This window comes from Balaenoptera borealis, assembly GCF_965194805.1.
Source record: "Balaenoptera borealis genome assembly, chromosome: 6".
NCBI classification, from domain to species: domain Eukaryota; kingdom Metazoa; phylum Chordata; class Mammalia; order Artiodactyla; family Balaenopteridae; genus Balaenoptera; species Balaenoptera borealis.
Window position 1 is genome coordinate 133316791 of NC_138863.1, and position 18341 is coordinate 133335131.

General features: G+C 58.3%; 1 protein-coding gene across 2 annotated transcripts in view; it reads right to left on the reverse strand.

The window, feature by feature from the left end:
- GLI2 (GLI family zinc finger 2) overlaps window positions 1–18341 on the reverse strand; it is a 248308-nt gene that overhangs the window by 186838 nt on the left and 43129 nt on the right. The window lies entirely within an intron of this gene.

The following is an 18341-nucleotide window of genomic DNA, read 5'->3' on the forward strand; positions in this document are numbered from 1 at the left end:
AAGCTCTGAACCTCCCGGATTTACCTCACCCAGCAGACTGTCTGGTTTCCAGTCTTGCAAAACCCCCGTCCAGAAAACCCAAGATGGATGAGGGACAGGGAAATCTCCCTGAGGATTCGGGTGAGTTATAGGGTTTCCTCTGGCTTGGAGATTTCGGGATCGCCAGCTGATCCTTTAAGCCTATTTGTATAATCTGTGCTGTAAGAGGCTGGCTGACTGAGCGGCCACCAGCAAGAGCCCCTGGGCCGCCTGCTCCACCTTCTTTGCCCCTTAGCCTGGCCGCAGGGACCACCCCTCCGATCCACCTGCCGGCACTTTGGGCCACCGCCCTACCCCATCCTCACCCCCCCATCTGATCAGCTGCGATTCCCATCATTTCACCCGCAAAGCACCTGGCCCGCGGGGCCTCTCCCAGCTGGCTGCTCTGCCTTCTGGGTCCTGGGCACCTTCACGCCACCTCTGGTCCCCCTCCAGGTCCCCCTCTACCCTACAGCCAAGCACCTTCCCCGAACCAAATCTGGCCAAGGCCTTGCTGAGCCCCTGGGGCCTTCAGGCAAAGTCTTCCTGGGTCTACCTGCAGCCTCCTCATCTCCCCCAACCCTTCACAAGCAGCCAGCCCTGACCCTGGAACACCCACCAGAAACCCTTCACCCTTTCTGTGTGATGGACTCCTACTCTTCCTTCAAGATGCCACTCAGATGTCACCTCCTCTGGGAAGCCCCCCAGCTCCTCCCCAATCATGGTCACTTCTGCTTCCAGATCCCTACAGCATCCCATCACCCCCATCTGTATTCATCATCACCACCAGGTCCGGAACTGCTCCCCACTCAGGCTGCCACGGAGCAACAGCTCAGGAATGCCGGGCAAGGACCGTGCACCTCTGAGGCAGGAAATCACAGCTCTTGGAAATACGAGTGATTTTGTGAACGATCTGGGTTTTCTTCCCAAGAAGCTCAGGTGAAGGAATTTAGGCTCAACTTTGAAACACACCTTGAATTTGGAAGTAAGGACAAAAATCAAAATAATAGCTGGAACGACAAACCTTGAACAAGCATTTACCAGGTGCCAAGTTCTTTGCAAGAATGAGTTCATTTAATCCTCACAACACTTTACATAGGAAGAAACCAATGCTCAGAGATTAATAAAAAAGAGGTTCAGTCAAGAAAGGACCACGACAACTTCTGATAAGGGACATGAGGAGCCTGGAAAGAAGAGGGCCTGAGGGTTTTCTTGGGGCCCAGAAGCTGCAGCTGCCTCATGCCAACATCCCCCCCCCCCACCTTATGTTGTCAGAGGGGATGGCATCCTCCCGATTCTTACAGAGGAAGAGGTGAGCTGCCCAAAGCCACTGTCCATGGAGGGAGAGGGGCCAGGTCTAGAGCAAGGTCCTCTGGCTGGGATGCTGCCCAAAGCCTCAGAGCGAGGCCACCCCAGGACCAGGTGGACAGAGTAGCAGGGAGGGGATGTATTCAGATTCCCACGACCCACACAGCAGTGGGCCTGGGAGTGCCTGGGCTTCCACGAGCGCCCATGGGGAGCTGACCCGGCTGGGGTGGGAGGTGTCCCCTGCAGGGACCACTGTGTCACAGGCCTCGTTTTCTACAGATCAGCCACGGCCCTCCCCCTCCCCTTCCCTTCCAGGAGAGGAAGGCAGCAGACAGAGCCGGGAGGCTGCGTAAGTCACAGGAATTACCGGGATTAGCACAATTTCTGGGTAAACACCAGGCGCCCAGGGTCCCAGGAAGCCCAGCTGGGGCCAGCAGGGCGGGGCGTCGGGTCCCCAGACCTCAGCTGGTGGCCTGTGGTGTATGCTGGGGGACTTCCCATGGGCTCCACAAAAGGTTCCGGAACAAGTGGGGCTGAGAGCACAGCGCCCACCAGGGCAAGGAGAGAGTCAACACCTCCACATTCCCCGGGAAGCCACGCTCCTGGGCTTCTGCCGGGGAAAGGGGGGACACCGGACCTGCAGCCAGGAGAAGCTCCCTTTCCATTTGGAGCTGCACACAGGGCCCTTGCCCCCCAGGGTCTCGGTACCCCTGGGGGTGCTGGCAGCACCCCGAGCCTCTGGAAACACTCCTGGTCCTTCTCCTGCCGATTCTGGTGCCACAGGTTCAGGCAGAGTGTGGGGGGCAAAATATCCAAACTTTTAAAAAAAGCTGCACGGGTGTTTCTGACGCGCAGGCAGGTTTAGCAGAAACTACATGGGGTCCGAAGACCGCTTCCAGCTTCTGAATAGTCGGTTCCAACTAAAGCAAATGGATGGAAATAAACGGAGTTTATCTTTGTTAATTTGGAACCGGAAGTTGGTGTTTCCTCAGGCATGAAGGTGGGTAAAAGGCATAGTGCCTGTGAGCCTGCCACCAGCACGAGCCACGGGTGTGCTCACACCACGTCATGGGGCATCACCTGTGCTCACCACGGTGTTGCGCTCAAGGTCAAGGTCGGCATTAGACACCACCCCCCGACCTTGTCAGTTGTGCCAGCAAAGAAGCACATCTATTAACCTATGATCGCTGCAGTCAGTACAATTGGCCTCCTTCGTAATCCTACGCATTTTATTTTTTTACTGAAGTATAGTTGATTTACAATGTTGTGTTGGTTTCAGGTGTATAGCACAGAGATTCTTTTCCCTTATAGGTTATTACAAGATATTGAGTAGAGTTCCCTGTGCTGTACAGTAGGTCCTTGTTGGTTATTTTAAATATAGTAGTGTGTATATGTTAATCCCAAACTCCTAATTTATCCATCCCAATCCTATGCATTTACAGCATTATTCTGAGGAGGGGGCCACAGCACAGAAAAGATGAAGAACTTGGAGTGAAACGACTGGCTTGAAGAATAAATTAATAATCAGAGGTCTTCCCTGCTGGCTCAGTGGTTAAGAGTCCGCCTGCCAATGCAGGGGACACGGGTTCGAGCCCTGGTCTGGGAAGATCCCACATGCCGCGGAGCAGCTAAGCCTGTGCGCCACAACTACTAAGCCTGCGCTCTAGAGCCTGCAAGCCACAACTACTGAACCCGCACACCACAACTACTGAAGCCTGCGCACCTAAGAGCCAGTGCTCCACGACGAAAAGTAGCCCCCGCTCGCCACAACTAGAGAAAGCCCGCACACGGCAACAAAGACCCAACGCAGCCAAAAATAAATAAATTTATTAAAAATAAAATAATCAGAGGAGAATGAGCAAATCGCTCTGAGCCCTGCAATCCCACCACCTGGCTGCTTTGAGCTCTCCTGATGAGTGAGTCACAGGAATGAGAGCATCTTCCCCAGGCGAAGTCAATCTCCGGGAGAGAGGCGAAACCTCGCTTCCCAGCGATCCCGGCCATCTCGGGGCCCTGGTGTTCTTACCTCCTGTCTGATCTCACCAGTGCGGCACACTGCCTGGGCCCCACACGCGTGGGCACACACGCAGAGCACGCACAACCTACAGCAACAACCGTGACCACGTACACAGTCACCTGTGTGAGTGTGGGCACACACTGTCACACGTTCATATGGGGCCACCCACAAGTGCACACAGTTACATACAGATGCACACACCACATTTACGCACACACACATACATGTGTAGAGAGATACAGACACACACCCATACACATACACATAATAAACACCCGGCCAGCCTTGATCATAGACTTATTTTTGTGATCAAATGAGATAAAATGCGTGAAAGTTCCTGGAGTGAAAAATGCGTTGCCAATGCAACACTGATGAAAGGTAATAATAATTAACAATTGGGGTTTTTATAATTTATTTATTTATTTATTTTTGGCTGCATTGGGTCTTCGTTGCTGCGCGCGGGCTTTCTCTAGTTGCGGCGAGCGGGGGTTTCTCTTCACTGCGGTACGCGGGCTTCTCATTGCGGTGGCTTCTCTTGTTGCAGAGCACAGGCTCTAGGTGCACGGGCTTCAGTAGTTGTGGCACGCAGGCTCAGTAGTTGTGGCTCACGGGCTCTAGAGCACGGGCTCAGTAGTTGTGGCGCACGGGCTTAGTTGCTCCGCGGCATGTGGGATCTTCCCGGACCAGGGCTTGAACCCGTGTCCCCTGCATTGGCAGGCAGATTCTTAACCACTGCACCACCAGGGAAGTTCTGGTAATAATAATTACAACGACACTGTAACTAAAAAGATGGCAGCAGACTCTCTCTCTCGTGGCCCCAAGGTCCCGAGGACTCGTCAACATCCTCCCTGAGTGGATGACTGAGTCTTTCCATCTCCCGTCACCTCAGTGTTGCCACCTGGAAAATGGACATTCTAAAGGGCGCCCGAGACCCTAGGGACAGCCGTCCAGCACCACAGTGCCAGGGCAGCCACGGGAAAGCAAAGGGCGTCCTAGCCCGTCATGCTGGAGGCGTGAGGGAGCCAGACATGGGCATCGGCTCAGCCCCCCTGGATCAAACTGACGCTCGCTTTCCCATCCTGAAGGGGCAGAGAAGGGGGTGAGGGGAGGGTTCCCCAGGACGGCGCCAAGCTGGGGACGCTCTGCTTGCCCTTCATGGCCAGGGACAAAATAACCTTCTTTTCAATGTGTGTATTTTCCTCCCCAGAGTGAGAGACGCTGATGCCCGGGCCAGCGCGGCCCACACCCGCGGTGTGTCCAGCCACACGGCTGTCCCTCCCTGTAACACAGAGCACCCTCCCTGCCCCCAGCACGGCTCAGAAGGCCGTGAACACCCTGCCGCAGTGGCTCTGCGGACATCGGGTCCCCGGGGGGGCTTGGCCCCAGGCTGGCCAGGCAGGCGAAGCTCTACAAGCGGGCGCCCTTTTCCAAGGAAGACAGGACTGGGGGAGGCCGAGGTTTAGTGAGGAGTTGTGCCTCTGGGGTCCCGGACACACCTCTGCAGCGCCAGCCGGCCGGCCTGGCTGCCACAACCCGGCTGCTCCCAGGCGCTTCAGGGCAAAGGCCTCCCCTCTACCCACTGTGGCCAGAGGCGGCACCATGCAGAAACCACTCTCCTAGCGGGGCACCTGCTTCTTTACCGTTCCTTAAATGTATTTTTCCAAGTAGGAAAGCTCCCTCACGTGCCCAGCCCCTGGCTTGCTGGTGCAGGAAAACAGATCATGACCCCAATGCACCGACTTGCTGGGCCAGAACAGCAGCCACGGAGGCCCCACCGATGGGAAATGCAGCAGCCAGCCTCAGATAAGGGGAGATGGGCATCAGGAGGGCCGGAGCTGGGCAAGAGGCTTTTTCTTTCCGGGAGGGTGTGGGTAAGAGCTCACCCTTCAGGTGGCATTGCAGCTTCCACTCGCTTGCACGCGGCTCCACTCCCTGAAAATACCAGGTCGTCTCTATGCCCCTGCCTCTGTCCCATTGCTTTCCTGCCCAGAACATTCTCTCCTCCCTGCTCTACGCAAGGAAGCCACGCTTTAAAACTTGGGAAGCCTGCCCTAACGCCCTCCCACCTGAACTCTAGTCAGAGCCAACCCACCTCCTGGTGCTGCTTCTGAGACTTTGACAACACCCCCTGCACACGTCAGCAGCAGCCGGCACCTTCAGAAGGGGACACACGGGGAGGGCAGACTCTGGAGAAAGGAGGTCCACGTTCGCATCCCAGCGCTACCTAGAGCGATGGATAAGAACCGAGTCCCCGGGGCTTCCCTGGTGGCGCAGTGGTTGAGAATCTGCCTGCCAATGCAGGGGACACGGGTTCGAGCCCTGGTCCGGGAAGATCCCACATGCCGCGGAGCAACTAGGCCCGTGAGCCACAATTACTGAGCCTGCGCGTCTGGAGCCTGTGCTCCGCAACAAGAGAGGCCGCGATAGTGAGAGGCCCGCGCACCGTGATGAAGAGTGGACCCCGCTTGCCGCAACTAGAGAAAGCCCTCTCACAGAAACGAAGACCCAACACAGCCATAAATAAATAAATAAATAAAATTAAAAAAAAAAAAAGAACCGAGTCCCCCCAAGCCTCAGTTTCCTCATCTGTAAAATGGGGATGACAACGGCGTGTCCCTCACGGAAAGGATTAAGAACACAGGGCCTGGCATATACAGGGGTCCCGACTCAAATGCTCACCACGTTATCCTAACTGCAGCCCCAGCGAGACCACCCACCTGTCTGCCAACTGGGGCAGGAAGACCTGACCCAGGGGCCCCGGCACCGGCAGGAGGCCTGTCCGAGACTGGACCAGGCAGCCCGTGGCCCCCCTTCCTCTCCATCCTGACCCCCCACCACAGGTGTCTGGGCCTCTGGGCTCTAACGTGCAGACGCTCAGTTGGGCATCTCTCTGAACGTGCTGTCCTGCTGACTCCAAATGCTGCTGTCTGTCCCCTTCCTCCGTGGACAGGCCCAAAGCAGCAGAAGTCCCGAGCAGGGCCCGGGGTCTCTCCCCGCCCCGCCCCGCCCCCCCAGCAGGCGGCCAGCAGAGGCAGGCCCAGCTCGGCCCCTGGGCGCGCCGTCTGTGAGGTGAACAAGGGGCCCGCTGTGCAGCCGCCAGGCCAGACCCAGATATTTTAACAGCTGCATTGTGTGCTTCTGAGGCGCGATTCCTGAGCCGGGGGAAAAACAAGCTCTGCCTCTGCCCCAAGGAGGAGAAACAGACGGCCCTGGGCAGGCTGCAGGCCGGGAAGGCGCCCACCCGCAGGGGCCCGCCGGTGGAGGGCACGGCGGGAACAGGCCTGGCGTACGGGCATCACCGGCACCAAGGCCCCTGCCAGGGCCCCTTCATCCGAGCCTGGGGAGGGGCGGGAGGCAAGGACAGAGACCCAGTGAGTGGAGAAAACCCCCGAAGGAGGCTCTGAGGCGGGAAAAGGACCAGAAAGGCGGGGAAGTGGCTGCATAACAAGGTCCAAATGCTCTCCATGGCACCAAGGCCCCACTCCGGGATCTGCCCCCATCCACCCCTCCAGGCTCACTGCCCCCCAGGTGCCCCCCGAAATCACCCAGTTTAACACACTTCCAGCTCTGCCTGCAACGCTACTTCCCCAGAGCCTGCCCTGCCAGCCCCCCACCAGGCCAGTTCTGCCTTGTGCCCCCGAGAGCAAACTCCCGCATCACTGTATTCTTTTATTTTTTTCTTTTGGCCACACGGCCTGTGGGATCTTAGTTCCCTGACCAGGGATCGAACCTGCACCCGTGCATTGGAAGCGTGGAGTCTAAACCACTGGACCGCCAGGGAAGTCCCAATGTGACTGTACTCTGAGCCACTGCCGTGGCCACCCCCGTTATGCCGGCCCCGGACAAAGGCTTAGTCCACGTTTGATGACTGACTCAACACACAAACTGAGAGAACTCTCCTCTTCTCCTAGCCTCCCCTCAAGCCTCGATGCCCACAAGGCTCTGGGGCTCTTGGGACCCAGCAGCACAGGGGAGGTGGACGACAGCATAGGTTGGCTGTGAGGCCAGGAGGGGGGGCTGTCATCAACCCCTAATGTCTGTCACAGGCAGTGTTTGCCAGCTCAGCGATGAAAAAGGTCTTCAGGGCAAAACCGCTACTGGCATATGAACTGCACCCCTTCCCTTAACGCGTAAACCCTTGGGAGGGAAGGCTTTGCCATGGACAGCGCCGAGGACCCAAGTCTACGGAAACTCACCTCCTGTGCTGTAAGCTCACACCATTCTCAAGACAAATAAACAACCGAGCGTTTGTTGGTTAAAAGTTGCTTTTTGGGCTTCCCTGGTGGCGCAGTGGTTGAGAATCTGCCTGCCAATGCAGGGGACACGGGTTCGAGCCCTGGTCTGGGAGGATCCCACATGCCGCAGAGCAACTAGGCCCGTGAGCCACAACTACTGAGCCTGCGCGTCTGGAGCCTGTGCTCCGCGACAAGAGAGGCCGCGATGGTGGGAGGCCCGCGCACCGCGATGAAGAGTGGTCCCCACTTGCCACAACTAGAGAAAGCCCTCGCACAGAAACGAAGACCCAACACAGCCATAAATAAAAATAAATAAATAAATAAATGTAAAGGAAGGGTGTTTTAAAAAATTAAAAAAAAAAAAAAAGTTGCTTTTTGAGCCATTACGCATCCCAAGGAGCTCTTTGCTCCTAGTGGAACTGTAGGCTGGGGAATGGCATTTTGGAGCCAGAGGCACGGTACAGGTGGCTTTCCCACGTCCTTCTAACCATAACCCAAACCACGGCCCCTAGGTGCAGGGGGACCCCGGCCTCGGGCCAGGTCTGGGACGGCGGGGGTGGGGCTGTTGCAGACCCAGGACAAATCTCTCCAAACATCTTGGCGCAAGCGACCAAAGTCACAGAGGCTCTCCTGAGCAGCGGCCTGGGCAGCGCTGGCCCCCAGCTGGGTGGCAGGGGCAGCTCTGGGCTGGCTGCAGGAAGAGGCTTAACTTGTCCAGAGGTGGAGAGGACCTTGGTCTGACTTCCCTGCTTCAGGCCTGCTGAGGACCCTTGGCATCACGAGGCTGCCAGGCAAGGAGCCCCTTTATGGCCCAAAACACATCTTCCTGTGATCCCAGAGTCCAGCACCAAGAAGAGCCTCCAGAGGTCACCTGGTCCAGTCCCCTGCCCAGGCAGCTCATACACAGAGCAGCCCCTTCCTTGCCAACGATGCAAAGGAACTATCACGAGGCTCCTTACCAGTTCATGCCTCAGCTGGCTGGCCTCAGCTGACCACATCACTCCCCTGTCCGAAGAGCACCGTGACTCGCTCGCTGTGCAACTCTGGGTAAGTGTCCCCCCATCTCTGGGCTCAGCGCCCCACCAGTGAGATGGGCAGGCAGGACCCCCCGGGGAGTGTCATGTCATGCCACAATTGGGTAGCAACAGGAATTTGGGCACGTGGGGAGCACAGACAGGACACAAGTAAACAGACCCCAGCCACCTGCATCCACGGACCAGCAAGTGTATACTGAGCACCAACCATCTCCTAGGCCTGAGGTCTCCCTCTCCGCAGGTGGTGCTGGGCCTGGGGTAGGGAGCAGAGCAGGGTGGGCAGGGCTGGCTGCAGACCTAGGGCAGCTGCTCTGCCCTCACGGCTCTGGGGGGAACCAGGCCAGTGGGTGGGCCGGCATCTCCTGCTTCAGCCTGCACAGCACCCTGCCCTGACTTGCCCGGCCACGGCCCTCCCCACATGGCCCAGGCGATGCCCGCACCCAGCTCTTCCGTCTGTGTCTCTATCAGACTCAGCCACGGGCTTTCCCCAGGCTGTGCCAGCACCACCCTGGCCACCGAAGCCAACAGGAGTGTCCTGCCTTTGGCTGGCAGCTGTGCACACCTGCTAAGCTGTCCCAGGTGGGACCGGCCAGTCCCACCTCTCCTGGGCTTCCTGCACGCCTGGGAGCCCACATGCCCGCACACTCCCTTCCCGTCCCCTGGCCGTCACACATCACAGCCCAAACCGGTTGTCTGGGCCCCCACGCCCGGGACCTGACCCCCACCCAGCCCTAGGCAGGTGGGCTGCAGCCTGAGGACCTGCCCACTCAGGGAGGCCAGGGAAGTCCCAGGGCTCCACGACTCAGGACAAGAGTGAGATCACCATTTCCCGAGGGCCCACTGTGTGGCAAGCCTGGGCTGTGACCCTGACCACAAAGGTGAATTAAACACAGCACTGCTCTCCCAGAGCGCCCAGCCCAGGGGGGACAGTCCTGAAAGGAGACAGACAGTGACAATGAGAATAAGCTTCCTGATAGCCTAGCTCAGGAGGCCACAGGGGGCCTGGGCTAACCTGAGGGAGGTCAGGGAGGGCTTCCTGGAGGAACAGGTGAATAAGCATCTTCAAAGGGAGGACAGGCGAGGTCCAGAAAGGTCTGCTAAAGCAGATGGAGGGCAGTGTCTGGGCAGCGAGCGGGAAGCCTGAGGCCAGTGTCCAGCAGAGGGTGAGTACTGACCCTCGGAGCCTGCGGAAAACTGCACATCTGGGCACACGGAACCCCCAAGGCCCACGCCCTCCCTACCTCTTCAGCCTTGTTCCCACCAACTCAGACCTTGTCCTTCACACTGGGGTGTTTCCAGAAGTCTGCAACCCCCAGACACCACCTGTCAGCCTCTGCGATCATGCTCTCCCCACCCCTGCCCAATGAACTCCTGTTTATACCTTGAAGCCTAAAGCCAGCACCACCTCCCCCAGGAGGGCTTCCCACATCACACAGCTCTCGGGAGACACTTCCAGTCTCTGCTTAACCATCTCTCCGGGTGCTCTGGCTCTTTGACATTTGCTCCCAGCCCCTGACACACTGCCCAGCACACGGTCAGTGTCCTACAAATGTGCAATGAGTGGGAGCCATCAGGGTAATAAACCCAGCATTCTGAAGTCAGTCGTCTCCTAAACCGTCCCCCGCTACTGCCTGCCAGTCGATGGCTGTTAAAGTTATTTAACTGTCCCTGAGAGTCTGACAGAAAGAGGTAGCCTAGAAGGTGCCTGATAGAACTCACTACCTGAAATTCTACCATTAGAGAGTCACTTCTCTGGCTAAAAAAAAGTCACCTCCTACTCACTACCTGAAATTCTACCATTAGAGACTCACTTTTTTGAAGCTTTTTCATTTTTCAAGAACAGCCTATTGAAATGTAAAGTGCCCTGGGATAAGGTCAGGCCTTAAGTGGTTGTCATATAAAAAGTTAATGTCTCTAAGTAGAAGGGAACAGGAATGGAGAGGGCTGGAGGGAGGAGGCTGGAGGGGAGTGAGGGGTGCACACTCCCTGCAAAATCCCTGCACAGTTTGCTGACGGCTGTCCTCGGCTCTAACCGCCAATCCACACTCTCCTGATAAAAAGCACACCCCTCTGCTTGTCCCCGCACTTCAGTGCTTCTTGGCATGACACCATACGCAGAATGAAGTGGCTTTGTAGTGTGTGCTGCTTGTTCTTCCCCCCTCTCGATGAAGCTCTCCAAGGGACACTCAATCAAGCCCCTTTTGTTCCCAGGGCCTTTTGAAGGCTTCCGGAGAGGAAATGAGAGGACTCTTTAAAGCCCAAGTCTACTCGCAGCCCCGCAAATCACAGTCTCCCTGCCAGTGCCGCCCCCAACCCCGGCCTGATGTGTGAGTCGGGGTGCCACAGGTGGGCTCGGCTCTGGACTCCTGACAGCACCGCCCCTGGGAAGATGCTCCAGGACATCCCAGCCCACGTCAGAGACCAGGGTGACAGGCAAGGTTTCCTCAAATGAGGCGAGTCCTTCAAAATAGCCAGAAGCCACAGAGAAGGTAAAGGGTTAGGTGCCCCCAGTCACAGGACTGTCACCCACCGTCGTTACTGGGAGCAGGGTACCCGTCCCAGGGCACATCGCATGATTGGGAGGCTTTGCGTCTGGACTTTGGGTCCAGAGGCACTTAGATCTGGGTCCCATGACCCAGGTGGAAGAGGCACTTCTGAACCTGGGTCCCACGACTCCTTCCACGATGTCACCATACCCAGTCTCTCCAATCAACCACTACCGATGCAGACAGAGTCCACCAAGGGATCCCACCAGGTGGGGAGCCCCACAAGGTCCCAGAGGTCCTCAGAGATCCAGTCACCAACCTCCCATCCGACTCAGGAATCCTCTCCAGCAGGTGAGAAACGGGGGTGAATTTGACCCCCAGGGGATGACTGGCAATACCCAGAGACATTATTTATTGTTTCCAAATTGTGCTGCTATAGCTGCTAGTGGGTAGAGGCCAGGGACGCCGCTAAACATCCTGCAGCGGTCAGGACAGCCGCCTACGACAGAGAATGTCCCAGCCAAGGTCGAGGAACCCCGATCTAGAGTTCTCTAGACACTTCATCATCCAGCCTCGGCGCGATCACCCCCCGGGGATGCGGAGCTCACCAAAGGAGAGGCAGTGCAAGGAAGCACCGGATCCAAAGCCCCGGTCGGCCTCTTGCTGGAAGCTGTGGGCAAGCGACCCAGCTCCTCCTTACTTCAGAATCTCTTGATGGAAAACGGAGCTAAGAATTCGATGTTCCAGGGCTGTTATGAATGATGGTGATTTCATGACTACAAAACACCTAGACAGCGCCTCACAAGCAGAACGCACTTAAAGCAAAGGAGACCTGCTGGGTGGCGCGCGGCTTTAGGGTGAACCAGGGAGCAGAACTCCAGCCAGCCTGACTACTAAAAGCCCACCACCTGCAGGAAAGCATCTGCTAAGCCCCTGGCCTGCCACGGACCAGACCACGTGCAGCATGTCCCCCTGTCCACGCTTGCAAAACCCCGGCAGCCACCTCCATGTTAACAGGAGGGAGATCGTTTCTAATACATTGTATTTTAGCAACACAGTGGAACGGTATTGCAGCTATTTTAGGTCACTGTTATAAAGACAGAAATGTTTGAGATCGTGCGGGAGATGAAAATAAAGCAAACTTGAATGCATCCCATAACTGCAACTGGAGAATAAACTGGAGACAATATATAGGAAAAAAAACTCTTGTATTAGGATGATGGGACTTGGGGTCATGCTGGGTTCTCGCAATGTTCCTTAACGTAAAGTCATACTGCTTTTTCCATTAAAATGCTATTTAGTAATGAAAACAGAGAAAATGCCAGGAGTCGTTACAAATCTAGCCTTATTTCTAACCACGAAGGACAGGGGTGTAGGAGTAATCTCGGAAAGTGACCAGTTTTGAGGGGGGGGGGGTGGCCTCCCAGGCCTCAGAAAGGGGGCTACCGCTTCCAGTGCCCCGATGGCAGCAGGGCAAAGGAGGAAGGTCTGCCAGCCCAGCTCCTCTGCCCGCAGAGAGGAGGTCCCTTTGAGGGCCACCGGAGCAAGCTTCCCTTCCTACAACTTCACGCTGAATCATCACCACCTTCCTCTTACAGAGGAGACACTAGGACAGAGAGAAGCCAGGCAGGAGACGCAGCCTGGGGGTCTGAGCACTTTCCATTCACAGCCCCCACGGGGTCCAGCATCCACCAGGGTGTCTGGCTTCCCATCCGAAATGAGGCCCCTCCCCTTCAGAGACCAGGAAACTGGGCTGGAAACCTCCAGGCGGGCCCCAAGTCTTGGGCAGCCCCAAGTTGAATTTATCAGAAATACTGTGAAAACGGTCTTCAAAACCTCAGTCTTCCCCTACATCTCCCCTCCCACCAAGGGCCCACTCCAATCATCCCCAAAAGAAATGTTTAAAAGCCCAGAATTGTGCCAGCTGCTTTGCTTCTCCTGTGGCCCAGAGCACCCAAGCCAGAGCCATTGAACCATCCTTGCCTGTGACCAAGGCCCCATGAGGGCTGGAGTGCGGCCAGGTCGGGCGAGCCTGTGCTGAGACCCTCCTAGGTGGAGGTGGACCCCCTGGAGCCCTGCCTGCCTTCCCTCCAGCAGAGACAATGGCCACAGGTGCTGGGCGTGGAAGGGCCCAGAAAGGGAGCAGGAGACCCAGAAAAAGCCAAGTGGCGAAGATTTGGGGAAGAGCCGGCGGGAGCTGACATTATAGAAAAACCCCTGCTTCCTTCCTCAAAGGGGACCGGACATGCCTTATCTCCCAAACCTGACGAGGGGACCCCAAGGGGGATAACGACTTCAGGGCCGCGTGCCCATTCCTCGTAGAACAAGAGAATCATTAAGGGTAAAAGAAGAGCCGCTAACAATGAAACTGCTTTCTTGCCAGCAGCAGCCAAGCGCCCACCCATCCATAGCAACCAGGCACCAGCAAGGCAGAGGCCATCAGCCTCCTTCACAGGTAAGAAACGGCCAGAAAGATCCAGCACCGTGCCCGGGTGACATCACGCCTCCGACCTAGGCCTCCAGGTTCAGGCAGGACTGCTGCTTCCGACAGGTACCGCCTTTCCTAAATTCCCCAGGATCCGCCCCACCCCCAGGGTCTGAAATCCCACCGCCAACAGGCTACCTGTCTGGGTCCTTTTTTTCGGTTCCAAGAGGCTTGGCTAAAATGGCCACACCTTTAAGAGATCCAGAGGAAAACTGAGTTGGGGGATTCATAGCTACTGAGCTCCTTCCCGTATAAGAGCCCCTTCCACGTCACTGGTTTGCATCCTGGCGCCCACGAGGAAGGTACTGTTCTGATCCCCATTTTAGAGATGAGTAAACTGAGGCTCGGAGAGGTCAACAGTAAACTGCCCAGAGCTGCAGAGCCAGTGCCAGTGTGGTCAGGTTTGGCTCCAAAGCCCCAGCCCTGTTTCCCCGGGAACTCATCACACCCACCGCCCACAGGTGGTGTCCCACACGCCTGCCCCCTCCACACAGGCCCTGGAAGCTGGGAGGGCCTGGCCCCTGCTGGGTGCTCGACTTTTAATCTCCCACCCCAACCTCCCGACAGCCCCAGGTGTGGGCACAGCTAGTGGCTCCTTTCCCACACGAGGAACCGTGGCAGAGAGAGGCTTCTGCCGAGAGCCCATGGGGAGTAAAGAGACGTGTGGGGGACACGCTGCAGCCACTCAGGACGCGGGTGCATCGGGAGGGGGCAGAGCCAGGTCCAGGCCCCGACAGCAAGGATGCCTCGCTGGGGTCAGCAGACAGCCTGACAGCTGTGGGCGCGGTGGGGGGGGCGGGGGTCACCTCGCCAGCCTCCTGAGACGTAACATTGCTCAGAAACACGTCGGAAAAGCCTCCCCAGAGCCTGACACCGCGCTTCCCCGGGAGAGAAGAACCGGGCCCTGGGAACCTCTCTGCCGCGACCGCTTGGAGAACTCACATTCCGCTCCGGGCCTCGGTTTCCACATCTCCAATACGTCCGTGCACCCTCCAGGCCCCCTCGGGCTCGGGTTTCCGTGCTGGAACCGAGGGGAGGGAAGGGGCATCCGAGCAGGGCGGGCGTGGGGAGACATCACGGGAGCTGAGAGACAAGCCAGACCCCCGGCCCCGTGGGCTCAGCTCCCAGGGCCCGGGGAAGAGCCAGGAGAGAGCCAAGGTCTGGCTGCTGGCTCTGTTCCCGGCGTATTTGGGGGTCTGTGGGCCAGGCCCTGGGGACAGAAAAAGGGTCCCTGGAGCCTGCCAGCCCTGAAGGCTGCCCTCGGAGCACTCACAGCAAGGCCAACACCCACAACAGGCAGGAACGGTCAGACAGGTGCTGAGAAGTGCAGGGGGCGGGGGCAGCCAGGAACCAAGCTGCACGGAAGGAGAAGAGGGGCCAGAGTCTGGATTTGATACGGGAGGAACTGGGAGCCACTGAAGGCCTGAGCAAAGGGGAGACAGGATTAGCATGCGCTTATACGGTGAAGCTTGCATCCCGGTGCCAGCGCTCCTTGACACTTGGCAACCAGTGGCATATTCTAGATGGCCTCTGGGTCCCCCACGAGCCCCTTCACTTCACCTCTACTGGGCCAAGCCCCTGGCCTTGCAGTTTCTGAGCCCTCCAGGAGGTATCCAGTTGTGAGGGTGGAGTGAAGGGCAGGTCCACCAGCGAGTGTCACTGTCATGGTCACTGTCACGGTAACTCCTGGTGAAGGACGGGCAGGGCCATCCCGCCCAGAGCACGGGGAAGGCTCACCTGAGAGGGACCATTGGAGAGGGCTACGGGGGTCTGAATCAGGGGAAAAGTGTCCTCCTAGTGGGAGGGGACAGCTTGGCCAGGGCCAGGCAGATGAGGCTCCCAGGCCCAGCACTGCCACCTCCCAGCTGGGGGACCTCGGCAGGAGGCTCCACCTCTCCGAGCTGAGGTTTCCTATCTGTATCCGCCAGTGACTCCAGCTATTCCTAGGGCACCAGGGCCTCCGCGTTCGTCATCCCCCTCGGATCCCGGGACACCCGCCTGCGGGGAAAGCCATCTTCCTGCTGGAGAAGTGGAGCGAGTGACAGCCATCCCCATGCCCCTGGAGAGACTTCCGCAGCGTTTGCTTTGAGCAGTCATCTGTCTCTCTCTTTATCCCTCTCCCTTACTTCCTTACTCTCTTTCATTCCTTTTTTTCTCTCTTTCTTTTCTCCCCTCTCCTCCCACCCTTCCTTCCTTCCTTCTTTCCCGTCCAGCAATGGGACAGCCCGCCAGGCCCTGCGTGTCCGTAGAGACGGCCGTCTGCTTGACAGAAGGAAGGAATGGAAGATGCCACAAGGCTGGTGGCTGCCGACCTCCCAGCCGGAGCCCAGCAATTCGACCTTGGTCTCAACACGCCTGCCTCATCCAAATCCAAGGAGCGGCCGCTTTCCGGCTGCTAAAGGGTGCGTGCGTGCGTGCATGTGTGCGTGTGTGTGTGTCCACACTAGGCTTCCTTTTCATGATGCTAAGTAAGACCTGAGTAATAGATGCCTTTCTGAGAACTGAGAAACCCCAAGATATTTACGTACTACGGAGAAATAAATGTTTTGCCGAATCCACATTCCTTCCCCATGCAGTGATGTCTACGGGGCTGAGAAAGGATGCGGGTGTTGTTTTCTTTCCCCGCTTGCCTAAACACAAACACACCCGTGACACAACACACACACACACAAACACGCTGACCCCAGACAGCACCAACCTGCGCTCCGCCAGGTGTGGGCAGGAGAACAGAGGCGGTGGGTCCAGGTCTGGGGAGGCAGGACAGCCAAGTGGTTAGGGTCATACCCCAGCCCTGCCCCTAGTTCGCTGTGTGTCCTTGGTGAGCTGGCTAACGTCTCTGTACACAGTGAGCTAGATAACGTGGTACCCCTGGCTCAGAGAAAGCCCTCAGTAGATGCCAGATGCCAACCATGATTATTATTGTTGTTGCCCTGCCTCCGCTCTACTGAAACAGGCCACGGAGACCAGGGCTCCGCGCAGCCCCCACCTTCGTCACCTGCCCTGGGAACCTGGCAGAGAACCCGCTTCGCTCCCCTAATTATCTTCTCTGGCTGTGTGGGCGGCAGCATGAGCTTCTGGGACTGAGTCAGGACGAACAGGGGAGCAGTTTGAGTCACAGGAGGGGTGGGACGTGGCCAGGAGACGACAGTCAGGAAGCTGGGGGGCTGAAACCAGTGCCCCACGATGGGGGAGGAGGCCAGGAGTGGAGACCAGGACAGGGAGGAGGCCAGGAGGGGAGGAGGCCAGGACGGGGAGGAGGCCAGGATGGGGAGAAGGCCAGGACAGGGAGGAGGCCAGGAGGGGAGGAGGCCAGGACGGGAAGGAGGCCAGGATGGGGAGAAGGCCAAGAGGGGAGGCCAGGAGGGAGGCCAGGAGGGAGGCCAGGACGGAGAGGAGGCCAGGAGGGGAGGCCAGGACAGGGAGGAGGCCAGGAGGGGAGGAGGCCAGGACAGGGAGGCCAGGAAGCCAGAGCAGCCCACGCCAGCCCCGGTCTCTGAGGACGGGGACCGGCTGGCTCAGGAGGCCACGAGGCTGCAGGAGGGGACCCATCAGTCAGCCAGGTGGCCCTGCCTGCCCCCCCGAGAGTCTCCGCTCTCTCTGCCCTCCCACTCTGGGCTCAGGTGCCCTAAGCTACAGCCCAGATGCACTCACCCCCGTCCCCCGAACAGGGGGTTCACTTGGAGGAAATGTCTGCTTGAGACCCCACATTTTATCCCCAGCCACCACCATGCTCCCCTGCCCTGCCCCTCCCCAGGCCGTGCAGGGCGTGGGCCTGCAGATCCACGGGGCTCAGGGTGCCTGCAGGCCCCGCCCCCATCTCCAACCCACGCTCCGGGAGATGCAGCAGCCCCACAGCCGCGACGGGGCCAGGACCCGGGCAGACAGCGGGGGGCACGGGACCCCTGCCCCCAGCCCCTCCAGCACACATTCACACGCACGCACACAGACTCATAAACTCCCCCAGCAACTCTCACACACGCTTACACACACACACTCACTCACACGATCCTTAAGCACACACACAAAGTCACACACTCATTCACACTTACACACTGGTTCATGCTGGCACACTTATACACACCTGCACACGGACCTGCAGTCACACACTCATTCACATTCACACACACACACACCCTACAGAGCCGCCCCCAGTGTGGGACCCCCGGGCCCTCCCAGCCAGCACTGCTTCTGCAACTGCTGGGGAGGGGGCCGGGTGCTGTCCCTCTAAAGAAAGAAGCTTCACAGCTGAGACAGGAGGGGGTTTCCAGGTGGGAGAGGCCCCAGGTTCGGGGGCAGAGGGGACCCTCCTTGCTCAGGGCTCCCGGTGCAGCCTCCGAGGCCCCCTGCCCGCCGCACAAGGGCTGTCCCAGAGCACCCTTCCCTCCCGCCCCCAGTAACCCTTCTGCCCCTTCGGGGAGAAGGGCTACCAAGATGCCTGCCCACCACGCGCCCACCCCAGCCTCCACAGCCCCAAACCAGCCATTTCCTGCTGACACGCAGGTGGCTGGATGGGGGGATCAGAGCCCATCGGTGAGTCTGGGGTCTTGGCCAGGCCCCCTGCATCTCACCCTCCGCCCACAGGACCCAGCTGCCACCCAAGACTCACTGGGCTGCTCCCCATCCCAATCAGACCCCACCGCCACCCCACGCACACAGGTCTCAGGCAGGAGGCAGGCCCAGGGGTCTGCTGGGAACACAGGGAAAAAAGACCCACCCCCTCCAGCCACCTGCACGCTGCGGCGAGCGGGCAGCCTTCCC